Source organism: Lycorma delicatula, chromosome 10 (assembly GCF_047948215.1).
Source record: "Lycorma delicatula isolate Av1 chromosome 10, ASM4794821v1, whole genome shotgun sequence".
NCBI classification, from domain to species: domain Eukaryota; kingdom Metazoa; phylum Arthropoda; class Insecta; order Hemiptera; family Fulgoridae; genus Lycorma; species Lycorma delicatula.
This window is the reverse complement of record NC_134464.1, coordinates 85,414,094-85,426,582: the sequence shown is the minus strand read 5'-3', so window position 1 is coordinate 85,426,582 and position 12,489 is coordinate 85,414,094. Positions and strand designations below refer to the sequence as shown.

Genomic DNA, 12,489 nt, shown 5'->3' with positions numbered 1-12,489 from the left:
GTCCTTCTGTTCCGTTGTGAGGTTTTTCGGTAGCAATTTCGCACAAACCTTTAGCATGTCCAAATCGTCTGTCAAAATTTGATATACGGTGAAAGCGTTTAAATTTAACTGTTCACTCATCAACCTTATTGTTAAACGACGGTCTGATGTCACAAAAACCCTCACACGCTCAACGTTTTTCAGATTTTGAAGTTGAAGGTCTCCCTGAGGTCTCCCTGTCCTTCTGTTCCGTTGTGAGGTTTTTCGGTAGCAATTTCGCACAAACCTTTAGCATGTCCAATTCGTCTGTCAAAATTTGATATACGGTGAAAGCGTTTAAATTTAACTGTTCACTTATCAACCTTATTGTTAAACGATGGTCTGATGTCACAAAAACCCTCCCACGCTCAACGTTTCTCAGATTTTGAAGTTGAAGGTCTCCCTGAGCGAGGTTGATCTTCAACGTGTTCTCAGTCTTCCAAAAAGGATTTGTGCCAGCGGGAAACTTGTGCTCTTGATAAGCAATGTTCCCCATAGGCCTGTTTCAACTTTTCAAAGGTCACACTAGCGGATTCCCTAAGTTTAACACAAAACTTGATTGCACAACGTCGCTTTAATTTCGATGCTCCATTATCGTAACAGACAACTTTAATGATGGCGCTGTCAAAAATAATGTGTTGGCTGAATTAAGTTGAAACTCATACTAAGCATGTAAAAGGGATGAAAAAACCGGTCTAGCACAGACCGGTAGAAACAGCGTTGCCAGATCGCTCGCAGTGTTACTAATCTCATTTCTTTGCTCACACACCTCGCACATACTTTATATATATTACTTTCCCGTTTAGAGCTGTAGCTACAGAAGGGAAATCGTTGCAATTTGGGCATATGCGGTTTTCACCGAATCTTTACGTTTTGACACCTAAGAAACCCAAAAAACCGGATGGAAATTTTCCGGATGTTCATATGTACATATCTGTGTTCGGTGTTAGGTGTCGCTACCTAAATCACCTTATATCTCCAGAACTATTCTACCGATTTTGACCAAACATGGGCAGATAACTTCTATATATGGGACATTGATGCCATTAAGTTTTCAACTTAGAAGGTCAAGGAAGTGAGGCTTTAGAGCAAGGTCACTCACAGTATTTCGAGATTTCGCCTAATTAAGGTCTTATTTTTCTTAAGCACATTTGATAAAAATTAAAAAATAATAATATTTCCAAAACAAATTTTTTGCAAAATCGCACCACCACACCTAAAATTGATCTAAATAAACTAATGGCTAAGTGGGTTTAAATAAATTAGTGTGTCATTAGTACCCTCTCACCACAACGAGTGATAGCGTAGCACTTTTGTTTTCTGTTTAGCCTCCGGAGCCATCTAAGGTATTACTTCAGAGAAAGAATGAGGATGATATGTATGAGTGTAAATGAAGTATAGTTTTGTACAGTCTCAGGTTGACCTTTGCTGAGGTGTGTGATTAATTGAAACTCAGCAACCGAAGAACACCGGTATCCACGATCTAGTATTCAAATCCGTATAAAGTTAACTATCTTTAGGCTACTAAGATATGAACCTTAGAACTCTCGATTTCGAAATCAGCTGATTTTCGATGACGAGTTCACCACTAGACCAGCTTGGTGGGTGATAGTGCAGCACTGACGTACAGCTGCTGAAGTCGTCTTCTGTATTGTATTTATAAGTGAAATGCAGAATTAAATAAATGGATAATATTTAAAGTGTAAGAAGTATTTAAAATAGCGGCTTGTACCGCCTCACACGCGCGAATGAAATACGGTATGCGCGAGCGCTTTGTTAGAATCATTGAAGTAAATAAACAAAAAATATTATATATAAATAAAGTGATAAATATTTTTAATTCATTTGTGTGCAATCCGTGCATCAGAAAAAAGCCACATGGCGGGAAAGTCCTACAACTGTGTTGTCGGCTTTTTTTTTTATTACTCACTGTTTTCCTTTTTTATTTAAAGAAATTGATTGTAAATATCTTTTAGATGCAATTGTAAAAGGGCCTTATAGTTTCAAAATACCCAAAAAAATTCAGATTCTTATGATAAAATTATGATGAAATTTATAGATAAGATGAAAATTAGAAACTGGGAGGGGACGAAGGAGATGACTTGTATCTGGGTTAGATGGAGACAACAGTGGCGTAAGGGACCTATCGCCTGGCAGCAAACCGGATGATGGTGAAAATCATCATCTGTCTACTTCCATCGGCGGGTGGTAGCGCTTTGGCATCTCATCCCGGGTCACCCAAGGGATTTTTCTTACGCTTCAAAATTCCATTTTCATATTTCTACGAACAAACTTCAATGCTTCTGTGTTGAATTATTAAATTAATTCATTAAACAAAAAAAAAATTGAAGGGTGAATCATTTTCAGAATTCTTTAAGAGCAGTAAAATCTTAATTATCATAATAGAAGCTTTTTAGTGTCATAATGTTTAAAAGAAAATTTATATAAAACGGATCAAAAGAGCCAATATATATAAAATCGCACCCAATATATATATATATATATATATATATATATATATATATATATATATATTCCGTCCGCACCCTAAGGAACACGTTTGCATAATAATTTGGAACTTCTTTTTTTTTCCTAATATTGTTTTTAATCTGTTATTTTTCTTCCTACATTTCTCTTATCTTTCTTCTTTGGAAACGTAGATTTTTTTGATTATTTTTCTGGTGGTCTCTATTTAAACGTGTTTCTTTGGAGATTTTTGAAGAAGACTGTGGTTTTCTTTAAACCACAGTTACTTTTTACAGCTCTACAGTTCTGTTATAAAAAATGAATATTTGTTCTGTTAATCTGTTTTCGCTCTTTCTACATAAATACCCATAAAACTGTAATATTCTTCTCCGAATGGTGTCTTATTTTTTCTGTATTTTAATAAACTTTTTTCACTTTTTAATTTAAAAATTCCGTCCTGGTAGTTGGGTTCATATATGTTTCTTAAAATTCTTTTTTCTATTTTAAAAAGGTCTTTAGCCGAAAATCTTTGCAAACACTCAGCAACATATAACACCTTCGGAAGAATAACTGTGTTTTAATGTCGGAGTTTAGCATTATGTAAAAGCGATTTTTTATTACATAAATTTCGTGTTAAGTTAAACGCTAACGCCGTTTTCTACGTTCACTCTTTTAGCGCTTCCTTTTATTAGAGCGTTTGGCATTATTACTTCTCCGAAATATTTAAATTTTGATACTTATTTAATTTTCGAAAATTTTTAGTGTTTGTAAATTTTTTTTTTATCGTTGGAGAACAATTTTGTTTTTTGGCATAAAAGAAAAAAATATTTGTTATATATAATTTACTAACAGAATAAAAAGGAATTTAAGGATGTGGGTTAACCGGGAAACGCTCATACCACTTTTGATATGTATGTAGTATACTGTGAATGAATCCTCCATAGCTATTGAACAACAGACAAGAAAAGACTAGGACACGGTTTTTTTTCTTACGACAACCGGGTTTAAGTGAAAACTTGAAAAACTTAACGCAAAGTACCGGATGATTCAAAAAGGACTTCACAAATTTAAAAGCATACAAAATTTTATTAAGTTAACTTACAGATTCGGTTGAGACCTGAACTCATAGCAAAACACATCAAGTTTTGACTCACGTAGTTCATTAGCACCAAATTCGGCCACCAGTGTTGTTAAAAATGAATAGATTTACTGATGCGGAACGTAATCATTGTGTGTTCTGGTTTCACGATTTACAGTCAAAAGTGCAGTTCAACGTAATTTTCGTAGAGAATCCGGTAGGAAGCCTCCTAGTAGGCATAAAATTTTCTCTTGACTCCAAACCTTCGTTGAGATAAGATCTTCTTCCAGATAGAACGGCCCTTTCTTCTTTCAAGAGGCAACCGAAAATGGTATTGTTTATCTGTACATATTTCAAAATTTTCTAATTCTTCAGTTGGACGATGATAACTAAGATGGTCTTACTGTCTGCAAAACGGGACACCATCTACCGCCTAGAAGTCCGAGATTTTCTAGATACTCGATTCCCAGGTTGGTGGTCGGTCGTGAAGGTCCAATTGCACGGCCACCTCGCTCTTGATTTGACCCGGCTAGTTTTTTTTGTGGAGTTTCATTAAAGATCGGGTTAATGTACCACCTTCTCTTGCTGACCTTGTTGAGCTAAGACTTCGAATTAACACCCCAGCTGTAAGTAGAGTGTAACCCGACTTGCTGGCTACAGTCTGGAATAAAATCGAATTCAGGTGGTATGTATATCATTATAAACGGAAGCCATATCAAACCAAAGTGAATGTGTTGGGTGACAAATTTGATGAGTTTTTTTATGAAATGAGATCTCAACCAAATCTCTAAGTTATGTAAATAAATATTTATTAGCTTTTTGTGAAGTCCTTTTCGAATCTCCCGGTGTAGTAATTTATAAGATTTCATAAAATAAATCTAATGTGGGCATCACATGATTTCCTTGTACGCATTTTAAATTATATATAATTTTTTTTTTAAATGAAAAGTACATCAAATTATTTCATTAATAACTTCTGATATCTCCATATAATTTTTTTTTTTATTATTGAACTATTATTTATCATAATTTTTTTTACAATAAGAGGTTAAATGAATATATTTAAATTAAAAAAAAAAGCTAAAAAAAAAAATGAGATGCAAAAAGTCTGATTTGGACCCATGTGCATTCCCTTACCCTTCTAAGATCCAAATATTTCATTAATGAAAATTTCATTTGCCTATAACTCTGAAACCAATGAAAATAAGTACCACTTATGATATATCGTTAAAAAGCTCTCAATGAGGGCTTACTACTGCAGTTAAGAAAAATTCCAAAATCATTTTCAGTTTTGAACTTTTCTGTACGTACGTACAGAAGTCACGCCGAAACTAGTCAAAATGGATTCAGTGATGGTCAAAATGGATATTTTCGTTGAAATCCGAAAACCGAAATTTTTCGCGATCACAATACTTCCTTTACATCGTACAAGGAAGTAAAAATTGCCGGAGATTCTATTATTTTCTCTGTAGAAATGAATTTATAGATGATCCATCTTATTTTAAACAGAGATGAAACTGAAATTGACATACAGTCGCAAATTCATACTACTTTTGTAGTGTGAATTACAGTGAACATTTTTATAATTCTGCTCCTTAGGTAACGGTGAGTAACTATAAGCGTGTATTTTATAATGAGCATTGCAACGTAAATGGAAAAATAAAAATCTGTTAGCCATAGCCGATTGTTCATATGTATAGTTTCACTCATATATTTTTCAATAATATGATTTTTTTTAATTACATGAAGGTTATGAAAATGTTTATATAAATACACTGAAAAAAGTATTAAAAAATTGATTGCGTTATAACCTTCAAGAAAGTTTAATAACGATACAAACAGCTATGTTGAATTACTTCACATTATAATAACGTTGATATTTAAAAATTAAAAATAAAAATACAAACTTTAGTTCATGAGAGCTTACGAAACAAATCCAACTAAAAACCAGTTATTCAAGCTCTAATAATTTAACCGAAGCTGACAAATCATATAAAATTGAGGTTATTATTTCTTTTAAATGTACTTCGGTTAAGAAGTAAACAGAATACTTCTAAATAGCTCATAATTTATCATGAATACAAAAAAAAAACATTCTTAAATTTTCCCTTACAATACAATTAATTAATTTACAACAGGTAACAATTAACCTAATGTTAAAATAATGACATCTATAATTTCATCTGCTGTTATTTATTGGTAGAACACTTCCACCTTTAGATGTGAGATATTAAAAACTATAATGTAATACATATTTGTTATTTATCATAATAACTATAATAGGCGAAATAATATGATTACTCCCATAGTCGGTATAAACATTTTTTTCAAGAATATAAAACACCTCATGCCAGGATTACTTGGGTAAGTGAGAGGTGAAATGATTTCTTTTACTATAATATAAATATAGATTTTTTTTTAGCTGATCGTAATTCAGTACACTGTGCAAGTTTCACCTTCACATCATTGACCACAAGATTTGGCTGTATAATGAAAATCATTACTCTCAGAGAAAGTGAATGTTATTAATGACACTTGCACCTCGGTATATATATTAGATAAATGGAACAATTATTGTAAATAACGACCCAGTTCTTTCTTTTGATCTAAAAATTACACTATAAATCAATTAAATGTGTACAATAACAAAAATCTAATATGGACACCACATGACTTCCTTGTATGTCTATTAAATTACATATACACATTTTTTGCTGCACTTCATTTAAACTTATTTCATTTGAAAGTGAGATACGATTCTGCAATTGTTTAATAAAGTGGACAGTTACACAATTGCATTGTGTTGGACACCACATTGCATCACTTTTTTTTTGTGGTGTCCGTATCAGAATTTTATAAAATATAATTAAAGTAATAATTAATATTAATAAATAATAGTAATATAATTAAAGAAAAATGAGATATATGAATACATGTTCAGTTCTGTGTTTTTATCTTTCTATATTTTATTTTATCCCATAATATTCTCATTTTTACTTCCTTGTACGAAATAAAGGAAGTATTGTGATCGCGAAAAATTTCGGTTTTCAGATTTCAACAGAAATATCCATTTTGACCATCACTGAATCCAATTTGACTATTTTCGGCGTGACGTCTGTACGTACGTATGTTTATACGTATCTCGCGTAACTCAAAAACGATTAGTCGTAGGATGTTGAAATTTTGGATTTAGGACTGTTGTAACATCTAGTTGTGCACATTTCCTTTTGTTTGGAATCTACTAGACCAAAAATAGTCCAAGAAAGCCCAAAATAGAAAAAAATTGGATTTTGGACTTTTTCTTAACTGCAATAATAAGCCGTCATTGAGAGATTTTCAAACGATATAACATAAATGGTACTTATTTTTACTGTCCAGAGTTATAGCCAAGTAAAATTTTAATTAATGAAATATTTGGATCTTACAAGGGGAAGACACATCGGTACGAACCCGACTTCATTTTCTTTTTTTAAACTTTTCTAATTTAAATATATTGATTTATCAATAATTATTAACCTCTGATTGTAAAAAAAAATTACACTAAATATAATTAAATTATAACAATAAAAAAAAATATGAAAAAATAACAGAAGTTATTAATGAATTGAAATTGCATGTATTTTCATTTTAAAACAATGTTTATATGTAATTTAATAGGCGTACAAGGAAGTCATGTGGTTTTCACATCAGGCTTTTTTTCCCACAGAAATAAAATATTTATGTAATGAAAGAAATTCCACCCAAATGTACAAAATATAAGAAATCAAAATTTTATTCGTTAGAAATTAATAATCATTTCCCCCTCCAGAATAAAGTAGGCATATATATCTACTTCAATAATTTTAATGTACAACCTTGGTCAGTTCTAATTTTAGTTTTGTCGGTTTTTTTTAATATAAATAGTAGATAAACAAAATAATAAGTATTTATACTAATTGTAGTAAAGTATGAGTAATTAAAACATTTAGTTGTATTACATGTTTTTAATGGTCGGTTGAAGAAAAAAAACTTGTGGCTTAGCACAATAAGATGATAATCTGTAAAAACTAAATTTTTAAAGTACTATATAGTAGACAACCAATACTTATAAGGTATTTTAAAATTCCAAAAGTTTTTTTTCAAAGGTAATGAAAAATTAATTTTTCTTAACAAATGAAAAGATATTTGACATAATTCCTGATTTTTTGCAGTACTGTTCTTTAATTAATTTTTTTTTTTTGCAACAACACTTATCTCTATTTGTTTTTTATTCAGTTTTTTCTTTTTTTTTCGGCGAACTTACCCCACGTATCAAAAATACGGAAAACTTCAGAATGAAAAAGTCCAGTGTTGATCTCATTAACCTCGTAGGAATCATTCTTACCAACACAAGTATCTTGTATGGATTGTATAATTCTTATCTAAAACTGGAAAGACTTTTTCTAATACCATTTTTTAAACAATCGTTGTTTTTTTTCTCCTTTTTTTCTCTACAGTTTTCAAATCGGAGAATTGGATTAAAAAGACTTAATCATTTCATCCAATATCCTTTAGTTCGAATTTTATCATTTTAATTTGTGTTTCATTTAAAAAGGCCACAATTTGTTTCCATGATTTTTTTTAATTACGTAAACAATAAAGATCTTGACTCATTAAAAATCCAGTTATGTCACATTTTATTTTTATTTTTGCTTAAAGAGATTAAAGAAATGTAGTTTCCTTTTTATTTAATTCAGAAATACTTATGTTCTGTAAATATTTACAGATGTTATGCCAGACTGATTCTTTGGTTTTTTTATCAATCTAAATTACTGACGTTCTGCTATAATAAAAGATAAAGGTAACAGGTAAAGCAAAAGATTTTCCAATTAGTATATGAAATGATTTATAAGCGTTAGAGAAAAGAGATCTGGAAAGACAGAAGAAGAGATCAGTACCGGAACATGTCCAATTTAATTTACTAAACATTTGGCATCGTTGGTATTAGTACAATTGCATAAAATAAAGATCCACTTAGCAACAATTTTAAAAGTATATATCCGAGTACTTTCGTTACCGTTACTTCATCATCAGGAATTTCCCAAAAGATGTTAATTCAAATTCAAATGTATAATTGTATTTAAATTAAAATTGTTACGTTCGTAATATGAACGTAACATATGATGCGACTATTGTAATAGTCGCAAACATCTTATGAACATGACGTTACGGTCTTATTGACGTACAATTTAATTTTATTTCTTGACGACCGACTATTATGAACGTAACAATTTTAATTTAAATACAATTATATACTTGAATTTGAATTTTTGGGAAATCCCTGATGATGGAGTAACGGCTCTGAAAGTACTCGGATATATACTTTTAAAACTGTTGGTAAGTGGAACATTATTTTATAAATGTCATATTGTTTGAAACCGTGGAGCTGAAGAAGAAGAAGAAGAAGAAGATTTTTATTAAATTTTCATTAAATGTCAAAAATATAGGTTTTAAAAATTTTATTAGTTTTGCTATAAACATTTAAAAATTTTACTGGCAGATAAATTAATATAAACGACTTTTGTAAGTCTATTAGCACAATTTATCGTAAATTTAAATCTCGGTCCAACAGTACTATATCCTAATATTTCTGTGTCATTTAATAATTTTTTTTGATGAGATATTAAATATTTATTTTTAGGAAACGAATGGGTTAATAACATTTTGAACCTTTTTGGAATACTAAAAAAATTAAATTGTGATGATTTTAAATCCACAGGTTTGACGTAAAATTAAACGTTGTTTTCCTTTCTGTAACTAAATGGGTCAAGTGTATAAAGTTTATAAAAGGTTAACCTTTTACATTATTGATTCGTTCTTTGTCGTATAAACTCCGAACGAGAGCAGCCTGACAACAATGTAGGGTACAAAATTTTAAGTTATTTAACAAAATTTACCATTATGTTTAGATTTATATTTATATAAAATTAATGATACTTCTAGTAGGATTCATATAGAAAGTAAAAATTGTATTTCTGTTTTACAGATTCAATTAACAACACTGTATGATTTGTAATAATAATCCTACTTGTATAAACGTAAGTTATAATAGTCATTTACTAATTAAAAATGTCAAACTAAAATGAAAAAATTCTTAATTTTTTTTTTTCAAACTAACCTTGTGAATTTAATATAAATATTAATTTTAAAAAATCTAAATATTTTCTCTTGTTTAAAGAAATTTCAAACAATTATTTTTTTTTTTAATTTAAAAAAAAAATAGTTTTATTTTTTTAATGCGCGTTTAACTTATTCTTGTATTATGTAGAACAACAGAAATTGAATAAAAGTAATAAAACATGTTTGATCGTAAAACCTATGATATGGAGTTTAATATCTCAAGTCATTATTTTATAACTAGGGATTAAGCCAATCTTTGAGCAATGTACTATAAATTTATAAAATGTAAATATTACTTACCAGCGAAGGTAAAATGTAGCGAATTTTATTCTAATGTCAGAAATAATTACAAAAATTTAAATAAAATACCAATTTAAATTTAAACATTAAATATATAATTAGCGGTTTTTTTTTGTTAAACTAAATAATTCGCGATTTAAAATTATTATTTCAACAAATAAAAACTAACAAAAATGTTTTTGTTTTTCAAACGTATGAAACGACTCCGTCAAACGTATAACTCCGACTAAATTCAGTTCAGCTGTAGAAGTTATGTTATTTAGTTAATAAATAATAACCAACCACTCATCGCCATACTCAATTATATTATGAAGAACACAAGAGAGAACTATAAAGCAGACAACAAGCCGCGCACGAGAAGAGAACAGAACATAGCAAATGCTGTGCGGTGTAGGCTATATTGTACCAATGGACGTAATTGAGCTTGCCAGCCGGAGCGATGACCTTGTAATGTCCGCCAAGTTACACTTCAGATAATGCGTAAAAAAAGCATTCCTAGTGACAAAACAAAAAAGCGATGTTATATTGTTTAATTGAAATACAGTGTTATCGTATTATCTATAAAATTGGTTATAAAAATGCAATTATTTTCCGGTATAGGCTACCTACGGCATAGATTTATTTATTAATAAAAAAATTATGCTTCCGCATCAGGTATTTATAAAAATAAATTATTAAGTTGTACAAATAATAAATACCATTAGAGATTGTATTATATACTTTTCAAAACCCATTGCCATAATAAATTCTTATTTTAGTCTTACACACGAACTGCATCGCTCTAATTCGTGCATACTTTAAAGTTAATAGAATTTTAATTACGGAATGATTACAAAATATAAAAAAAATATATATTTTTAATTTGGTTATTTCAACTCTCCGTACAATTTTTACAACTATTATTATTTTTGAGAAGTCTATAATGTAAAAACTTTCCCGGAATGATGTGTTCAACTTTTTTAAAATACTGCTGAGATTCCAAAACGTTTTTACCTTCACGCGTTATTTCGCATCATAAAATAGTTTTCGATAGTATTATTACAAAACTCTATGGACAATTCCAACTTCAACTGTATGCAAAAAATTACATAAAAACACATTCTGTCAAGTTTAAACTTTCATTCGATCATAATCCTTTTACGCAGTTTCATTTTTATTTCAATATAAATTAATTTTTATTAACTCCACATTCATCAAATGCAAAAAATGAAATCAAAACGTCAAACTTGAACTTTCATGCAATCATTTTCCTTCTACAGGAAAATTTATTTTCAAAATTAGTGGTCATTCTTTTTTAAAAAAAAGAAGATTATTTAGGAGCAAGCATGACTTTATCTACATGGAACTCTATGGACAATTCCATCTTCAACTCTACGCAGAAAATTAAATTAAAACACACTGTACCAAGCTTAAACATTCGTTTGATCATTTGCCTACGACATGATTTTTTTTTAATATTTCAATATAAGATATTTTTTTCTACATAAAACTTTATGCCTAAACATACTTATCTTGAGGTAATTTATTTTGCAAACCATATATATATTAAATCTCAACGAAAGAGATGGATGAGCAAAATATATCACCACTTATTTTTAAATAGTATTGTTAATAGTGAGTGTTTCGTATCTTACTAAATTCATCCTGTAGAATTTTTTGTAGGATAAAAGCAATATATCTCGTATTAAAATGGGATCCCTATAGAAGAAATGGAATCGACCAAGTTACCTACATAGTTATTCGATTTATTTTCAGCCGAAAACACACGAATTTGACCATACTTGACCGTTCCGCCGAAAGATATTGAACATCTAAAAAATATAACTTTAACTATGCTAAGAGTTTTTTAATGAATTAATAATTTTCTCTTTTATCTTTTAATTTGGATAGTTTGAATTTCATACGTAATCGAATTAGATGAGATTTAATTTGATCACTAATTTTGAAAATAAATTCGAGGACAAATTTCTGTTTTGAAAAAGTGTGGTTTTATGCGTGAACAGTGTTCAATATAAACATTAAATAAATGATGAAAAATACTTTACCAATGTGTTTTATATATATATATATTCGTATATATGCCTATGTATAAAATTTGAGGCTCAAAAATCTCCAAACTACTTCATCAGTTTCATTGTAATTTAGGTATGCTGTAAAAGTGTATTTGTAGTTGTGCATATAAAAATTTGATGAAGATTTGTTGAGTCGTTCTTGAGTTATGCTCAAGTTATGATCGAAAACGTTTCAGTAGGGCAAGTTGCTCAGTACGCTAGATACTGTGAACACACCTTTTACTGATGAATGTGCTGGATACAGACGAAGGAGAGGCTGGGTCTAGGAAGACACACTCCAGATAATACTATCGTACTTCATGCTGACAAGAAAACAAGGACGAACTGCGGTAGAAATGCTTACCGCTAACATCATACGCAAAAAGTGGTAGAACTTCGAGGACGGGATTTGGATTAATGCGGATGTATCAGCCAGGA

At 29.9% G+C, this 12,489-nt stretch overlaps 1 protein-coding gene across 1 annotated transcript in view; it reads right to left on the bottom strand.

Annotated features, from left to right (window-relative positions):
- Positions 1–10,379, bottom strand: part of LOC142331313 (uncharacterized) — a 101,235-nt gene extending 90,856 nt beyond the window's left edge. The window contains exon 1 of the mRNA XM_075377133.1: positions 10,001–10,379. The gene's annotated coding sequence lies outside the window, so the exon portion shown is untranslated. The remainder of the gene's footprint in view (positions 1–10,000) is intronic.
- Between the last annotated feature and the right edge of the window lie 2,110 nt (positions 10,380–12,489).